Consider the following 19,742-nt stretch of genomic DNA (forward strand, 5'->3'; position numbering starts at 1 on the left):
TATGAATATTTTAACGGGTAATCAATAAAAAGCTGTAAAATGCGAAAAAAGTGATTCTTCCGAATTATATTAGTCCACTGAAATGTTAAATTTTTTAGGCTCTATCGTGCATTTTTTAGAGGACGCAATTTCATTTTTTGGATATGTTGGAATGTTAAGTATAACCTTAAGTTCAAGGTCGCGACTCTTGTCTCCCGGCCGCCATCTTGGAAAAACGGGTTGAAAAGGCTTTCCTGCTCTATCACGTGAAATACCAACACGACGGAAAATTTTGTTACACATTATTTGTAGAAAATTAAATTATGTACAACTTAATTTCTACTACTTTTTATCGTAAAATGAAAAATAAAAAAGTTATGAACAAAAAAACCTAAAAAATTTTGAATTATTATTTTTTTAGGCTTATAACTTTTTTCTGGTCATTTTACAATAAAATGACATCAGAGTAATATTATAAAGTTTTTCAACGAATAATTTTCATTAAAAATTTCTAAATTTTTGACCCAAAGTTCACCGGGTTCTTGAATACTTACTTTACCACCTTGGAAAAAAGTGGGCAAAGGATTATCGCGATGTATCTCGTAAACTAGAAACCCTACAGAAAGTTTTATTATATATTATTTGTAGCAAATTAAATATTATTACATTATTACAATTATGATCTTTAACTTTATGTCTATCATCTTTTATCGTAATATGGAAAATAACAGAAAAGTTAAAGATAAGATAAACAAAAATAACTAAAAATTATTGAACAAATTTTCTTTTTACAATGACAGCAGCAATATTATAGAGCGTTTTTCTATAAATAATTTTCATTACGTCCATTCCCTCGCGGTAAAATATTGTTTCTTCTTCTTCAGGTGCCGTGTCCGTATTCAGATGTTGGCCGTCATCACTTTTACAAGTTCCTGAAACCTCTCTCTATCGGCTGCTGCGCGAAATAATTCTTCTACAGTGGAACCACACCATTGTCTAATATTACGCAACCATGAAAGTTTCTTTCGACAATCCATCTCTTTCCCTCCACTTTTCCTTGTATTATAAGGCGAAGCAGATGGTATTTAGGTCCTCTAATTATATGGCCGAAGTATTCTGTTTTTCTCGTCTTTATGATGTTTATGAGCAGACGTTCTGAATTCATCATTTGGAGAACACCTTGATTGGAAGTGTGCGAAACCCACGATATCTTTAGGATTCGTCGATAGCACCACAATTCGAATGCTTCTAATTTATTTAGCATTGTGGTTTTCAACGTCCATGTCTCACAACCATACAATAATGCAGACCACACGAAACATTTTAGGACCTTCTAGCGAATATTCATCGACAGGCTTCGGTAACAAAAAAATGGTTTCCAGGTCTTGAAAGCCTTACATGAAAAGCCAAAGTTTCAGGTCATAAAGCCTGACGTGAAAAGTCATAAAAGCCTTACGAAAAAATATTGCAAAACCTGTTAATTTTAAAGAACCGCTTGGATTGATATAAAATTTGTCCTACACATAGCTAACGTGTCAATGAAACAAGTGATATTGTGCAGATGCGTGCTTTTGCCCTGGGGGTAAGTTCCACCCCTTCTCGGGTGCAAAGTAAATATACAGGTAAGGAAAAAATTGAAATGAATGTCGACTCGATTCAAGTTTTCTGTTAACCCAGATATGAAAATATCAAAAGGCACCGCTAGGAAAATATTCCAAAAATGCGATTCAGAGAACCTATATGAAACGAGTCTTTGTACTCTCATACAGAGTATGGCATTAGTAAAAATAGAAAAATAGACGGTTTCGTTTTGATTTAAATCTGTCTCCTGCCATCCCCGATAGCGCTATTTCTAGGTCTACCTGTTGTCAAGGAGGCTATGCAAATTTACATCAAAACTTCAATTATCAAATTTGATATTTTCATATCTGGGTTAACAGAAAACTTGAATCGAGTCGACATTCATTTCACTTATTCCCCGTTAGAGGGCGTTCTAACCTTACTCCGGTATAAATAGTTTTATTGTATACCGAGAACTACGAAAGTTTTGATGAAAATTTGTCTTCTTGCATAGCCTCCTTGAAAACAGGTAGACCTAGAAATAGCGCTATCGGGGGATGGCAGGAGACAGATTTAAATCAAAACGAAACCGTCTATTTTTCTATTTTTTTAAGGAAAAAATTATTGGCAAAGCTCGTAACGTGGAAGAATTAATACACAAAAAATATATACAAAGATGGAAAGCCACCGTAGATACGTATTTCTGACTCGTTGGTCGTCATCAGTACGGTGTAGCCAAGTTAGAAAAAGGAGCTAATTAACTCGGGAAATGATCACTACAAGAGCAATGTACCCAATTGCGGCAATAATGCCAGAAGACCCTCCATTTAAGAGATACAACCAACACAGATACACCGAGGGCTACGACATTTTATGCTAAAATGACCCGAAAAAATGTGTTCCAAGAATTTTTAGTTAATTTTGTTTATAACTTTTTATTTTCTATTTTACGATAAAAGGTAATAGAAATAAAGTTACTCGGGGAACAAGGGTGGTGACCCTACAAACACGAACTGAAGCTTATACTAAACCCCCTTACACATTAAAAAAAATAAAATTGAGACTTCTACAAATACCAACCTTGATCTAACTTTGCAATAGACTTTATCAATTTTTGCGATTAAGAAAACTTCTGACGCAATACTATTTTCCTTTCTTTCTGTATTTATACGATTAGCAGGAATGCCATAAACCTTAAAGTCTTCAAGTACGCTATCCGTCATCTAAACAACTTATTTTATAATACAGCTTCCTATATTTTTTCTGTCTAGTTTGAATATGTCAATATCGATGCTATTACTTTTCCATAAAATTTGTCTATATTTACGATTTTGGATCGTAACACATACAACTCCCATCGGACCAGGAAGGTGTGCACCTAAAGGAACATCAGCTCCCTATCTACATCCGGCAGTAAGATACCGTATGTTCGTTATTGCAATCGATACGGTCGTAATTCAAGGAAAAGACAATAAAACGTCGCGAAGAGCAACTTCAAGTCGAAAGACAATACAATATTTGCAGAGTTAAGGAGCATAAAACAATTTTTATTAAAGCTATAAACGTAAATATACAAACCGATAAATATCCACGGAAAGCTAAATTATTGGTTCGACGCTATGAATATTTCACAAAACTATAACTTTTGCGGTTCAACAACAACTCAACAATCAATTTGTACGAATCAAATTCGATTTTTAGCCACAACACGGAATATACAACTGTAGGAATTTTCGAATACATAAACCGTTATTGTTAAATGCAAATTAATGCAGCAACGGTCATAAATATACGCGTGAAAAATATGGTTACCTAACAACCCATATTTTGGTTTGAAAATAGGCTGAAATGCTGTTCTTTTAATAAAACACTAATTTAAAAATATGAAGGGATCGTTAACATAGAAGTCAGTGGACTGCTATAATACATACGTTTATGCTAAAGTTAATGATAAATGTACTACCTTCAATAGGTAAATAAGTTGATATTACAATAAAAATATCTGGTTAAAGGATACCGCACACATATTATGGAAAATATAATGTCACTCAAATGAAACAAAATTTACATGAATAGGTTGGTTTCGAAATTACAATTGTTTCATATCAGTGGGCCAACAATGAATTTTAAATAATAACGGCATAAATTGTAATTAAAATTTCTCGAAATCACATTCTTGAAGTCCATAAAACTGTCATTCATAAATACTGAGTATAGTGGTTATTGAAAAGATGCAGTAGAAATAAATAAACCAATACACGTTAAATGCTACTAGGAGCACGCTCGAATCATAATTTACAATGTATAAAATTTGGAAATCATGATTTGGGATTTACAATGTATATACATTGTAAATTATGCTTCGGGAATGCTCCTAGTAGCATTTAACGTGTCTTGGTTTGTTTATTTCTACTGCATCTTCATTGTAAATTTAGTATAGCGTGAGCTAAGCGGATTAGATGAACTATTATATATACTTTTGTATGACTGGCCAAATTATACCTACTTTATTAGCTATAAGCCTCTGCCTTAATTATTTATGAAGTGCCGATTCCGAAAATCTTTTCTCTCTCTTTGACTCATTTAAAGTCCCATTTTATTTTAGATTTATTTATATCCGTTTACGCCGTTATTATTCAAAATTCAGAGTTGGCGCAACGATATGAAATGATTGTAATTTCGAGACCAATATATTCATGTAAATTTTATTTCATTTGAGTGGCATTATATTTTTCCTAAGATGTTTGCGGTGTCCTTTGCTTAATTTTATTACTTTCTCTGGATTCTACAGTGCATGGAAATCGACCGGGTTCTTAGGCTCTAAGAAAAATACGGAGAAAATGGTCAATAATAAATCAATAATAACATAGGAGTGTTAAATAAAATAATAAAATGGGACAACATGCTCTACTGCACTCTTTGCACTCTCCGCTCCTGTCGTTTGAGTTGTCTGTTGTCATACCTAGATACTTAGATCTCTTTACATTTTGGAATTTACATTGTTTAATCTCTACATATATTATCTATGTTATAATTATTTTTCCTTGAGATTTTCTATCTGAGTCATCCGTCAGTATTCTACGCTTTTTTTATCGCTCCATCCAGTGATATGTTAAAATTTGTTCTAAACAGGCTGTCATCTTGTCGAACACCTACTTCTATTTTGATAGTTTCTGTATTTCCTCGTCTGGTATAGCTTCTGCTATAAAGTTGCCTATTGTCATTTTTGATAATTTACAGAGTCAAAAGTTTGCTGGAAGTGTATAAATAGTAGGTGTAAATTTATGTCATGTACGTAGCACTTTTCAATCAGTTGTGTTTTTAATCAGTTTTCAATCAGTTGTGTTTTTAATCAGTTTTCAATCAGTTGTGGTCTCTTGAGTCTTCTTCATTGTATATCGTTATTATATTTTTCCTGATATTAACCTTGTCAATACTTCCTTGTTTGTGGTAGCGTTTTCTTCTTCGTCTCCTTCATCCCTTAACCCTAAACGCTTTTGTCAGTTTTCTTTTATAAATATTAGGTCTTACCGCTGTTTTATTGCTGTTACATTGTTTTTAATATATATACGTACAATTTTTTGAAGGCTTTAATATTTGCTTCTATTACTTTCATTTGCTCTTTAATCCATTCTGATTTTTGATTTTTGTATAGTTTTGTCACTTCCCATTTTTTGCTTCTCGTCTTCATTTAGTTTTTCATATATGATTGTTTCTTCTCTATGTTTTTGGCTTTGCATTCGTCGTCATGCCACTCTTTTTACTCACCCTTTTGCGTTTGTCCTATTGTTTCCTCTGCTGTTTGTAGTTTCTCTGCTATGTCATTCGGGTATTGTTTGAGCTTACGCTTAAAAGAAGAAGATGTTCCTATTTATATAAAATATGATAAAAGCATTTTTGTGTTTTTATATAGTTAAATGGGAACAATATCTTAAAGATCTCTCTGGTGATCAGTGATCAGAGAACAGAAGAGCCTCCACAAATAGATACAGATGGAAAATTAAATATTCTAATCTAAGAAGTTATGCAGGCAATAAAAGCCGCAAAGAACAACAAGGCACCCGGCGAAGATCTAACAACAGCTGAACATTATGAACACTAAATCCGTCAGGAAATTAACCTACCTCCTTAACATTATATATAAACATGACACTCTGTCACATGACTGGCTAACATCCACATATGTCACTCTTTCTAAAAAACAAAAAGCAAGGAAATGTAAAGACCATCGAACTGTATCCCTAATGAGACATGCCGATAAGATTTTTATGCGAATAATTTATAACCGAATTCACAATAAGTGTGAAAAATATCTGAGTCGTTCTCAATATGGTTTTATAAAAGGTACAGGTACCAGAGAAGCAATTATGGGATTGATCCTGATGGCAGAAAGATATCTTGAGGTTCAGAAACGGCTGTATGCGTATGCTTGGTCGATTATAGTTGGTATATATAGGTTGGTATATTGGTATATCGGTATGTGGGCATTCGATCGCATCAGACACGAAAAACTGACTGAGGTGCTAAAAGAAGTAGGGTTGGACGCACACGACATAGCTATCATAAGCAATACATACTGGAACCACACAGGATGCGTTCGAACAGAGAACGGAAACACCAATTACATAAACTTAGAACGAGGAATGTTTCAAGGGTGCATTCTGTTCCCTCTATTATTTAACTCTATGTTGAACATATCAGCATAGCTTCTTTTGAAGATCGCCCTGAAGGTGCCAGAGTCAATGGAATCATCATTAACAATGTAAGATATGCCGATGACACCGTAGTATTAGCGGAAACAGAAGACCAACTAAAAATATTGATCTTCTTCTTCTTCTTCTTCTTCTTCTTTTTGTATAGACATGACTCAGTCTGTTTTTTCAATGTGCCTCTAGTAAGTTGTTGTCGTTCCATCGTTTTCGTGGTAAAAAATATTGATTGAACATATTTATTATCAAAAGAAAGTCAGAGGCTGGGCTTGGACATTAACTTTTCCAAAAGTAAAATCATAGTATTCCATAAGAACGCCCATGAACAAATTACATCCAACCTACAAATAAATGGTATCACCCTTCAGAGCTTTCAAAGCTTCATGTATCTGGGCAGAGAGCTAAATATTCAGCTAGACCACTTGAAAGAAATTGATTGATGGATTCGACCGTTACTTGATGTAAGTTCATTTTATCTAACAATAAAACACTGAAAACGTTTGTTTTCTATACTTCCACAAAATTTATTACAACTATGTGACTACAGCTGTTTCGGCAGAGTGCCTCTCTCAAGTGATTAAGATTACTATGGGTTTGTCTTTTTAAAGTCTTTAACTGAAGAGGTTGAGGAGTGGGGAGCTGTTTGTCTCGAGTTGGTCATTCAGAATTATATCTGTATTTTTCAATTTAAGTATTTCCGTAGATTCTAATAAAGATAGCTTAAGGCATTTATTTTGAATATGCGGAATTTGAAACTGTTCATTAAAAGAATGATTATGATCTAGAAGGTGAAGTGCGTATGTAGAAGTGTCTGTTTTTCTATTGTTGAAAACCCTTTTGTGTTCTGCTATCCGTTTGTCAAAGGTTCTGCCAGTTTGACCGATGTAAGTTCTCGGACAGTCACCACAAGTTAGTTTGTAAACACCACTCTGTAGTTGTTTTCTCTTTCGGCTCTTATTGTTCTTAATATATTTGCTTAAGTTGTTATTAGTTCTGACAGCTGATGTTATTCCTTTCTATTTTATGTATCTGGCTATTTTTGTTTATCTTGCCAGTATATGTGATAGAGCAGAAGGTACTGGGTTCTTTCTGTGGTGGTGGATAGACTAATTTCAGGGCTTTCTTATGGAGTTTTTCGTTTAAAATTTTTTTAATTGTTTGTTCGTTAGAGCCATTGTTTACTGCTATTTGTTTAATGATGTTCAGTTCTATCTCGAAGTTATTTTTTGACATGGGAATTTCTGTCAGTCTATGTATCATGCTATGGTAGGATGCTAATTTGTGTTGTGTAGGATGGGATGATGAATTGTGTATAGTTGTGTCAGTATGGGTAGGTTTATGATATACGGAGAACTCATGTTTGTTGTGCAGTCTGGTAATTGTTACATCTAGAAAGTTTATGGACTTATTCTGTTCGGTTTCTATTGTAAACTCAATATTACTATGAAGTGAATTAATGTATGATCAAAATTGCTCAAGTTGCCTGTTAGTTCCTGTAAGCATACTAGTATATCATCCACGTATCTCCACCAATATAAGAACTGTTTAAATACGGGATGTTTAGAAATTGTTGTTTCAAGTTGGTTCATAAATATATCTGATAGCAGTGGGCTTAGAGGATTACTCATAATAAGTCCTGCACTGTTGTTTGTGTATATTTGATTATTGAATTCAAAATAGTCTTGATTTATGCAAATTTCAAGAAGGTGTAAAATTTCAGATGCAATGATCGGATTTGTACTATTATGGTCTAAAAGATTTATAGCTAAAACAAAAGTTTCTGCAGGAGGAACACTGGGAAAAAATTTTTTTACGTCAAATGAGATTAGTCTTTAGTTGTTGGGCAATTGAAAATGTTGTATTTTATTAACTAGTTCTAGTGTATTTTTTACGGTGAATTTAGGTGATTATTTCATTCATAGGAGATTCTGACCAATAGAAAGCTACAGAAATCTGAATTAAATCGATAATTTTTGATAATCTCCCGTCGTTAAGTATATTACGTCAGATGCCCTTCGTTGCTACGAAAAAATACATTCAGTGACATTAATGACAATTAATGTTTTAAAAATTATAAAAGTGATGACTTTCAATCGTCAAATATTTATAAAAACTGTGTGTTTAATGGTACTTACATAAATAAATTACAATAAAATTTTGGTCTTGAACAGTTTAATTCATGAAATAATCGCAACAAATTGCACTCGACCTCTGAAATTAATATAGAATTTTTGCTCTCGTGACACTTTGACATAATTTCACTCGCCTTTGGCTCGTGAAATTAAAACTGTCAAAGTGTCACTCGGGAAAAATTCAATAATTTCAGAGCTCTTGTGCAATTACTACTGAAAATTTAGTGTATTCTGTAATAATATCTGACAGTTTTTTTGAAAGTTTATATGACGGAGCTGTATAAAAAGAAACTACATGCCTTATTGGGTAGTCAGAACAGAAATACCTTAATATTATGAACCCACAACCTCCTAAATTATAATCTTTTATCAAACTACACAAACCTGACCATTAAATAAGGCCTGTAGTTTCTTTTTATACAGCTCAATTATATAAACTTTCAAAAAAACTGTCAGATATTATTACAGAATACACTAAATTTTCACCTAAATTCACCGTAAAAAATACACTAGAAGTAGTTAATAAAATACAACATTTTCAATTGCCCAATAACTCCATACTAATCTTATTTAACGTAAAACATATTTTTCCTAGTGTTCCTCCTACAGAAACTTTTGTTTTAGTTAAAAATCTTTTAGACCATAATAGTAGAAATCCGATCATTGCATCTGAAATTTTACACCTTCTTGAAATTTGCATAAATCAAGACTATTTTGAATTCAATAATTAAATATACACAAACAACAATGCAGGACTTATTATGGGTAATCGTCTAAGCCCATTGCTATCAGATATATTTATGAACCAGCTTGAAACAACAATTTCTAAAGATTCCGTATTTAAACAGTTCTTATATTGGTGGAGATACGTGGATGATATACTAATATGCTTTACAAGAACTAACAGGCAACTTGACCAATTTCTATCATACATTAATTCACTTCATAGTAATATTTAGTTTACAATAGAAACCGAACAGAATAAGTCCATAAACTTTATAATTACCAGACTACATAACAAACATGAGTTCTCCGTATATCATAAACCTACCCATACTGACACAACTATACACAATTCATCATCCCATCCTACACAACACAAATTAGCAGCCTACCATAGCACGATACATAGACTGACAGAAATTCCCATGTCAAAAAATAACTTCTCCATCATTAAACCAATAGCAGTAAACAATGGCTATAACGAACAAACAATTAACAAAATGTTAAACCAAAAACTCCATAAGAAAGCCCTGAAATTAGTCTATCCACCACCACAGAAAGAACCCAGTACCTTCTGCTCTGATCACATATACTGGCAAGATAACAACAAAAATAGTCAGATACATAAAAAAAGAAAGGAATAACACCAGCTTTCAGAACTAATAACAACTTAAGCAAATATATTAAGAACAATAAGAGCCGAAAGAGAAAACAACTAGAGAAAACAACAAACTAACTTGTGATGACTGTCCGAAAACTTGCATCGGTCAAACTGGCAGAACCTTTGACAAACGGATAGCAGAACATAAAAGGGCGTTCAACAATAGAAAAACAGACACTTCTACATACGCACTTCACCTTCTAGATCATAATCATTCTTTTAATAAACAGTTTCAAATTCTGCATATTCAAAATAAAGGCCTTAAGCTATCTTTATTAGAATCTATGGAAATTAATAAATTGAAAAATACAGATATAATTCTGAATGACCAACTCGAGACAAACAGCTCCCCAGTCCTCAACCTCTTCAGTAAAAAGACTTTAACAAGACAAACCCATAGTAATCTAAATCACTTGAGAAAGGCACTCTGCCGAAACAGCTGCAGTCACATAGTTGTAATAAATTTTGTGGAAGTATAGAAAACAAACGTTTTCAGTGTTTTATTGTTAGATCAAAAGAAATTAGAAAACGCATTGAAATAGCAAGATCTGCTTTCATGAACATGCGTAAAATGCTTTGTAACCCCAAGCTTTCAGTCACAATAAGATTGAGAACACTAAAATGTTATGTGTCGTCTCTACTACGTATATGGCTGTGAAACCTGGACATTAAAACAGTATGACGTCAACAAATTGAATTCATTCGAAATGTGGATGTACCGCCGAATGCTAAGAATAAGCTGGACCAGCAAAACTACTAATGAAGAAGTACTGGAAATAATGAACACACGTCCTTATATGGTCAATACAATCAAAATTAGAAAGACGTCATATCTAGGACACACAATGCGCCATAGGGAATTTGAGCATCTCCAGCTAATATTAGAAGGCAAGATCGAAGGTAAAAGGGGTATAGGAAGAAAGAAAAAATCCTGGGTCCGTAACATCAGAGATTGGACCCACACGACAGGGATTCACTTAATTCATCATGCTCAGGACAGAGAGAAATTTGCCATATTGATCACCAACCTCTATAGAGAAGGCACTTAGGAGGAGGACGATAAAGATAAAATACTTTTTAGTCTTGTTATCGATTGTCTAACTAGTCTTGATATAGTTCCAGATTCCAAAACAAATAAACGAAATGGCAAAAGGTCTATAATTCTCGTACCGTAAAAGCGACTAATTTAGAAACTTTAAGAGATATGCCAAAAACGAAATAAACCATCTTCTCGTACGAAATGTAGGTTACAAGTAGATTATAAGAATTTGGCTCGACCCATAAAGTTATTCAGAGAATTTCTATGTGCTTATTATAACAAGCGAGAACAATATGCTGAAGTCACCGTAATTCATTTTTTACAAGATGGAAATAAAACACGAATCCCTAAATCGTTACATTTTATGGAAGGCACATCCTTTGTTTTATTTAAAAATTATATTTAGTTATTTTGCTGAAGTTAGACGTGAGTTATTATCTTGCCTTCGTCTTTCTTTATTTCAAAATTTATGGTGTCCCTCGAGCGTCTTTGAAGACATTTTTGCTCTCTCATTTCACACTCTTCGGCCGACTCTCGCATTCTGTTTTTTAATTAGATGTAATATTCAACGTGCTTTCTGCATTTTTAATTACAACTGCAGGAGCGCCCGCCGTCTCTTACAATCAACTTTAAAACGAGCATTAAGTACAATATTAACTTAAAACGAGTTAACAAAAATAAGGCATTATCTATTTGTCAGATGAACAAAAACAAGTAACATTTACGGAATACAATAAGACATTTTATAAGAAGAGAGCGCTTTTACTTACAGAAAATATGATAAAATAAAATGGGATTAAAGAAATTGAGGGGATTAAGTGTATAAATACACTTAAAGGGTATAAGTACACTTTTCGTCAAAAAGGAGATACGTATGCATATATTTGAAAACTAGAAACAATATTTTATTACGTCGTCGTAGATGCGAAGAGAGCTAACCCACATTCATAGCTCTCTTCACTACAACATGGAACCTTTCTTTCTGATTGAGATGCTGCAGTTAACTTATTTTTGAGAAAATGTGGGTTAGCTCTCTTCACATCCTCGATGACGATTAGTGTAAGGAGATTCCTATTTTATATGTAACTCTGTACAAGTCTACATATAGCCTTTCTATTCTTAATTAATTTCCCATTTATTTTGTGCTTGATAGGTTGTTTTACCTAATTGTTTCAACGTGATTCTTCTAATTTTGGTTATAATTATCAATACCGAAAATGATCATAAAAGTCGTCATGACATTAATCGCCAATACAAAAGTAGTTACTGAGGACAAACCTCTTAAATTTAGAGAGATTAATCATTTTAGGTGCACAAAACATTTCATTTCAGGTCAAACATACCTTGAAGAGGACTTTCCGTTTAGTACATGGTACTATCCTACGCCAAAAGGTACGCCTTGTTATATTTGAGAAAACATATTAGAACCTTTTAGTGATGGGCAGATAACCCCTTCGTGAAAATGAAAAAGATTTTATGCAGCAAAGATTTGACATTGGCCCTCAGACTAAGACTAATTAAATGTTATGTACCTACACAGTGTGCTTTACTACAGAGCAAAATCATGGACATTAAATCAAGATGCGATAAATCGACTTAACGCGTTTGAAATGTGGACATTTAGAAGAGTGTTAGGGATTTCATGGGTAGATAGAGTCACGAATATAGAAGTGTTAAGGAGAACTGGCAGAGAGAGGGAAATTGAAAACAAAATAAAAAAAAAGGAAATTGCAATATCTCGAACATGTGATGAGAGGCGAAAGATATAACATCTTGAGACTCATAATTTAAGGAAAAATAGAGGGTAGGAGAAGCGTAGGAAGGAGACGCGTTTCCTGGTTTTCTCGAAGGTCAAAATAGCGACGATGATTGCCAACCTTCGTTGCGGAGATGGCACTTAAAGAAGAAGATAACCCCACAGAAGTGGAGAGATCTACAAATTCTGTCATGTTAGAGTACATACCGCCCATATATCATCAGTTTTATACTCAAATGTCATGCTGTAAAGAAAAATACAGAGAGAACATACGCTACAGAAAAAAAAAGGAAAAACAAAGGATGCAAACGGAAAACGGAAACCAACAAAATCCTGCAAAGCTGGATTTTGCTAACTTCGTTTAGGGATGTAACACACTCTGATTATGACATGAATGATATAATAATAGTGCAATACTCGAATTTGATTAAGAAAATACAATATAATGTTATAATATTTTGTTGCATTAAAAAATATGATTATTCTTTACCTGTATGTGTATTTTTGTAAAGTAAGTGTCTAAATCGTTTGGAATAGAAAGGGTATAAGCACATTTTTCGAATTTGCTAGTTTAGACTATTTCACTAGTTTCACTATTCCTTGGATTTTCTCTTTTCAAGCGTGTTTTCGCAACTGATTAACACTACTGGAATCGATAATTCACGACAACATAGTAGTACAACTAAGAGAAACACAGTTTGGTTTCAGAAACAAGCTTGGAACCAGAGAACCATTATTTAGTTTGCAAGCATGGGTCAAAGATGTAGGGATAGAAAACAACCGGTATATCGGTTGTTCTATCGTGGTTCTAAGGTCTTTGATCTGGTAACTCACGAGAAACTGATATATATCTTGCAACAGGTGTTAATTGATGGCCAACCTCCGTGTTTTCAAAAATTTGGATTGGCATTTGTATTAAGAATTGATCAGAACACAACGGAAGCAGTGGAAATACAACGTGGAGTGAGGTAAGGATGTATTTTATCGCCTCTATTTTTTAATATTTAATCCGAATTTATTTCAAAAGAAGCCTTATATGGAGACGCAGGCATAAAAATCAACGGAATTAATGTCAACAATCTCAGATTGGTCAAAAAATTGGAGATAACTAACATTAAAATAAACTCAAACAAAACCAAATTTTTAGTGTTTAGTCGTGACCCACATCCCGATGCAAAGTTTCAACCAAACGGAGTCCAAGCTGAGAAAGTCCACAAAATGACATGATATTTGGGAACTGTGATAACGGACCAACTAGATCCAGACATAGAAATAAAACGTAGAATAGCAATGACTAAAACTACTTTTATGAGAATGAAGTCATTTCTTTGCAATAATCATCTCAGCTTAGAACTAAGACAAAGAATGGTTAAGTGCTATAGTTGGTCTGAACTTTTGTATGGAAGTGAGGACGCTAAAAGTATCGATCATGAACAGAATTGAGCATTGTAAATGTGGATTCATAGACGGATGCTTAAGATACCTTGGACAGCAAAAAAAACTAATGAAGACGTACTAAGGAGGGTCAACAAAGATAGAGAACTGCTAAAGACAACATCGAAAAATGTCTTATCTGGGACATTCGGTGTAAGTGACTATTACAACTGATCCTTAAGGCAAAATAGAGGGCCGTAGAGGTTTCAAAAAAGAAAGTTTCTTGGTTAAAAAACATTCATAAATGGACTTAGATATCAAATGCAGGACGATTATTCCATATTGCAGAAAATCGAGAAGCCTTCACAATGGTGATTGCCAACGTCGGATAATTCTGATATGGCGCGTGAAGAAGAAGAAGAAGAATCTCAGATACGCAGACAACACGGTACTGATTGCTTCCAATGAAAAAAATTTGCAACGACTTATAAACAAGGTAGACTAAAACTTAACACTTCTATGAAAAAACTTATGATTGTCAGCAAAATGAAGTTACAACCAGTGAACAACAGAGGATATGGAATAACGTTAGAAAGAGTCCACGATATCACCTATTTGTCCAATCTTACTCCAACGTTAAGGATAACTCGGATATAAACAAAAAAATAAAAAAAAAACGTATCGAAAAATATAGGGCAACCTTCTAAAAATTAAAGAAAATTTTCATTAGTAGATATATGTATTACATTAAACCTAAAAATCAGATTAGTATGCGGCTAATTATTCTCCAAATTGCTGAATGTTATGGAGGGCTGTATACTTACAAAGACACTAATGAAAAATGGGAGTATTTTGAGACGTGGATTTATCGACGCATCTTGAGGAAAAATTGGTTTGGTCGAATAAGAAGTGAAATAGTTTTACATCGAATGATAAAGACCACAGAAATAAAAAAACTAATAAAAATTCGAAAGTTGCAATATTTCGGCTATGTAATGAGACATTCAGAAAGGTACAACCTTCTATAGCTCGTAATACAGGACAAGATCACTGGAAATAGAGACCCAAGTCGAAGAAGATGTTCTTCCGATCCGAAATCTCCGAGAAATATCAAGAGACATCTGCTAATCTGTTTTGAGCTGCTGTAGACAAATTTATCATTGCCCTTATAATCGCCATCGTTCGATAATCGGACAGGGTACACAAAGAAGAAATCAAGTATACGCAGCTAACGTGTAACATGGCTATGATAACAAAAATAAAACATAAAGAAATGGAATATTCACAGCAAGAAAAAACAGCACTTTGATAAATTGCACACTACTTTTTGTTACAAATAGTATTCAAGTTATCTGTTAGATTCCTCTCTTTCTTCTTCTTAGGCTTCTATCGTCCATTTTTGGATACAGGCCTCCAGTGGCGTGCTGGAACGTTTCAAGCGGCCCGGTGATTTTATAGAAAAGCGGCCTCCCATCCTCATTTTACCTTCTGTTTTGAGAATTTGTTAGTTGAATTTTAGTAAATCAATAATACAAGATAGTACAAATTAAAGTATAGTGTAAATACTTTAATTTAACAATATTTAAATTAACACTTAAACACAATAATCTAAACATTATTTTGCAATTATTTTATAAAATAGTTACAAAACTCTCGATCAATAATTTCCGCATTAAAATAGATTTTTGAGCAAATTCGTAAGTTATTTCATCATTTTTAAGCTCATACAAAGCTAATACTTTTTTCTATAACTATTAGCATAAATGTTTCCAAGTGATCTTGTGTTAAAGTAGGTACTTCTTAACCAATTTTTTATGTATTTCAACATTTACAAGCTTTTTTTAGCAAGATACTTGTGTCACTAAAAGAGTGAATAAATGCTTATATATGTACTATATTTAAATTTGGATAAGCACACTAATATAAGTTGTACTTATGCAAAACAGCGTAACAGCAAGCTATACAATCTTTACAATTTTTAGTACCACACGGAGGTGAATTTTCACGATATTAACAACACTGTCATGTGTTACTTCATGCTCATTATCACTTAGATTAATAATATCATCCTTCATATTTTATGTAGACTGAACATATTCATCACTAAATAATTTCAGTATTTTGCAAAATGCTATTTTTAAATACAATCAATTTATCAGAAAATCCACAAGTTCTTTTTTAATTGCAGTCGCCGATAATATGGTAGGATGTTTTTTTAATTTTTCAGTAAATGATTTAAATGACGTTAAAGGTACATATACCATTTTTCATTTTATCAAAATTTCTAGGATGTAGAGTGCTTATATTATCATAAAACGATTTGTCTTAATCAAATCGTTTTTCGATACTTCCAATAATTCGGTCAAAAATTTGCAAGACGTTTTTCCATTTTTTATTCTGCAGAGTACATATATTAGATTTAGATGTAAATTGGAAAACCATAAATATACTAATTATTTATATGGGAAATAAGCCACAATTAAAATGAAAAAAATAATTTTATTAACGTTTCGACGCCCAAATCGGGTGCCGTTGTCAAAATACAAAATATTACTAAAATAAACTAAAGTGTTGTTGCTAAGCAAAAAAATTCTTCTAATAATTTATTTAATCTCACTCATTTATATTGGCAATTCAGACATATATTATACATTTTAAAGTAGAAGACTTTAAAATGATATTGCCAATATTTATGAGTTGCGTTCCTGGGACGACTTACTGAAAGATAGGGCGTTTTGGGCGTCGAAACGTTAATAAAATTATTTTTTTCATTTTAATTGTGGCTTATTTCCCATATAAATAATTAATCATAAAAATGCCACAAGGAAATAGCTTCAGAACAACATAAATATACTATTTGTATGTATGAAAATAAATATTATCTGTAGCAATAATTTATGTAAAATATAATTTATATAGCAATAATTTATGGAAATAATTGTTTTTGAAATTAAAAAATATTTTTTTGATACATCTAAAATTTTTTGTGAAAAACCTATTTGACCGGCCTCAAGAGGCCGCGGCCTCTCGGTGATTGCACCGATTCATTTATATGGCCAGCACGCCACTGCAGGCCTCTCCTAACTCCTTCCATCGATTTCTATCCTGAGCAATACACTTCCAATTTTTTCCGGCTATTTTTTTGATCTCATCTTTTTATCTCAGCTGTGGTCTTCCGCTTCGTCGTCTACCTTTGTAAGGTCTCCAATGATATTTTGTGGTATTCCAACGTTGATGTTTTTGTCTAGCGGTGTGGCTAGTCTAGGCTTTGAGTTTATCAATTTTTGTTGTGGTATCTTCGACTTTTGTTTTTGATCTTACCCAATCGTTCCTCTTTGCTCTTTCTATTTGACAGTCGTATACCTAAAATAGCTCTTTCATATTTCATATTCATATTTGCTTTGGTGAGGGTCTACGTTTCACAACCATATTTCATGATAAAAAGGATGTACCTACTGGTTAAACCAGTTATCTCCTATGCTAGTCGTGCTCTTCTAGTGGTATCTGAACTTTGGTTTTCTTTGTATGGGGTCGTCTGTATTTGTCATTGTTTTTGTTTTTGTTATATTGATGTTTAGGTCGATGTATTGGGAGTTGCCTACGAGTCCCTTTACCATGAATTGTAGTTCCTCCAATATCTAAACCTATTGTAGAAGACATTAAGCAAACTAAAAAGAACTACAAACCACTATGGGCCGGTGAAATACCAGCAGATGTTCTCAGATATGGGTGAGAAGTTTGCATCACCAAATATACAGGCGAATAACCTTCTTATCAAGAAACAAGCTGAAAATGCGAGCATTATCATAACGAAAACTTTGTTTATTTACGTATTTAAATTCATAATATGGAAAATTGCTATTATAAAAAGTTGTTTAGAATTAATAATTATGTTTTAACCTTCCGATGACCAACCTTTTTTTGTTACACGGATGACCAAGGGGGGGAAAATGACCCCAGCTCAAACATGTCAAAAATGACAATTAACAAAAAAATGAAGTTTTTTTTATGGCATGGATTTTATGTCATTCAGCCAGTCACAACATGAGTATTAGTGTCATGTGTAGTGTGAGTAAGTATCTTGTTACTTTGCAAAGTCGACGTCATTAGCGTAAAACTACTTGGAATTACACATAATAGACGGTATTTTACTTAAGATCAACTTCAGAATATATTTTTTATTCGTAAAATATAGGGAATTTTTTTTATTTCAAAATATGAGGATATCTAGAATTATATTAAAGTCAAATAAAAAAATAATGCGTTAAAAATTGAAAATACTTTTGAATTTAAAGAAAAACATACGCTGGGGTCACAATTTCCCCCGCTTGGTCATCCGAAGGTTAATGTGCAATTATATCATTCTAATTTAAATGTTTTGAACTATAAAGGCACTTTACTCTTGATCGAAATTCATATTTTTTATATACCTCGTATAAAATTAATAAAATTTTATATATGATGGTTGCATGATAAATCTTAGACCACGAAGAGCTTTTTATGAAGAATAACTTTCTTCGTAAAATTTAAAATAAAATAGTTATAAATGAAAATGTTGTTGGTATCCATAATTTGAGAAAAATCTTCAAATATTTTTTTCCATTAGAAGGATGTAATTGCACATATCAGACCATAATTTTTTATTCCAAACAATATTATTTCATGTAGTCGGTTCGCTAAATTCAGACACAACTGGCTAGTGATTTTAGTTAATGATTTTGCCAATTTGGCAAAAAAAATAATTACTAAATAGCTAATAAGTACTTAATAATTAGTAATTTTGCCAACTTTGCCAAAATTCGCAAAAAAACAAAAAAATACCTACTAAAATCACTAGCCAGTTGTGTCGAGTTTAGCGAACCGACTATAATAACAATTTTCATTTCATAACGAATGGAACAGTCCATTTATCATTAAAGGGGAGGGCGTATACTCGTATAAACCTTTTTAAAGCGGTTAATAAATTATTGCTTTTAAAATATACTAAAATTGTATTTTTGCACATCTTATTTATTTTATATAATACCTAATTAAATTCACTATCAAATGTCATTGATATTTTATTAATACTTAATTTAAAATTTAGTTTGACATTCACGAAGTGTCAAACTCAAATAATGTAAATAACCTATGCTTTGCTTAACAAATCGAGATTCAAAAACTAGCCTACTTACTATCAACGATTTCAGCTGTAGTGTAGTGTGTCGGAAGAAAATAAATGGATTGTGACGTCACATTTTAGAGTTTGAGGGCGATTATCTCGAAGACGGTTAGAGATATCGAAATGTCGTCTTCAGATTTGGATTCAGAAGAAAAAACTACATAAGAATCCATCGATAAATCTGATCTGAGTATTGCAGGAGCGGCAACGCAATAACACACACACTTTTGCGAATTTATAAACGAAAAGTTTTCGTTGAAAAGTTTTCGTTGAAAAAAAATGCCAACAAGGTGAAAAGAAAATGTTTTAGTGCCTATCCACAAAAAAAGACAAAACAAAAGCAGTGAACAGAGGATTATTAGGTAGATCGGATCGCATACAGATTCAAGATTATATTATTCTGAAGCTATTTCTTTGTGGCATCTTATACAATTTACTATTTTATTGGGAAATAAGCCAAAATTTAGTTTAAAAATAAAATTTCTTGAAGTTTCGACTTCCACTTCGGAGGTCGTTATCGAAATTCACAATATTAATAAATGAAACAAATTTTGTTGCTTGGTAAAAAAAATCTTCTAATAATTTAATTTAATCTGACTCATTCATATCGGCAATTCAGACATATATTATACAATTTAAAGTAGAATA

This window comes from Diabrotica virgifera, chromosome 4 (genome assembly GCF_917563875.1).
Source record: "Diabrotica virgifera virgifera chromosome 4, PGI_DIABVI_V3a".
In the NCBI taxonomy this organism is placed as follows: domain Eukaryota; kingdom Metazoa; phylum Arthropoda; class Insecta; order Coleoptera; family Chrysomelidae; genus Diabrotica; species Diabrotica virgifera.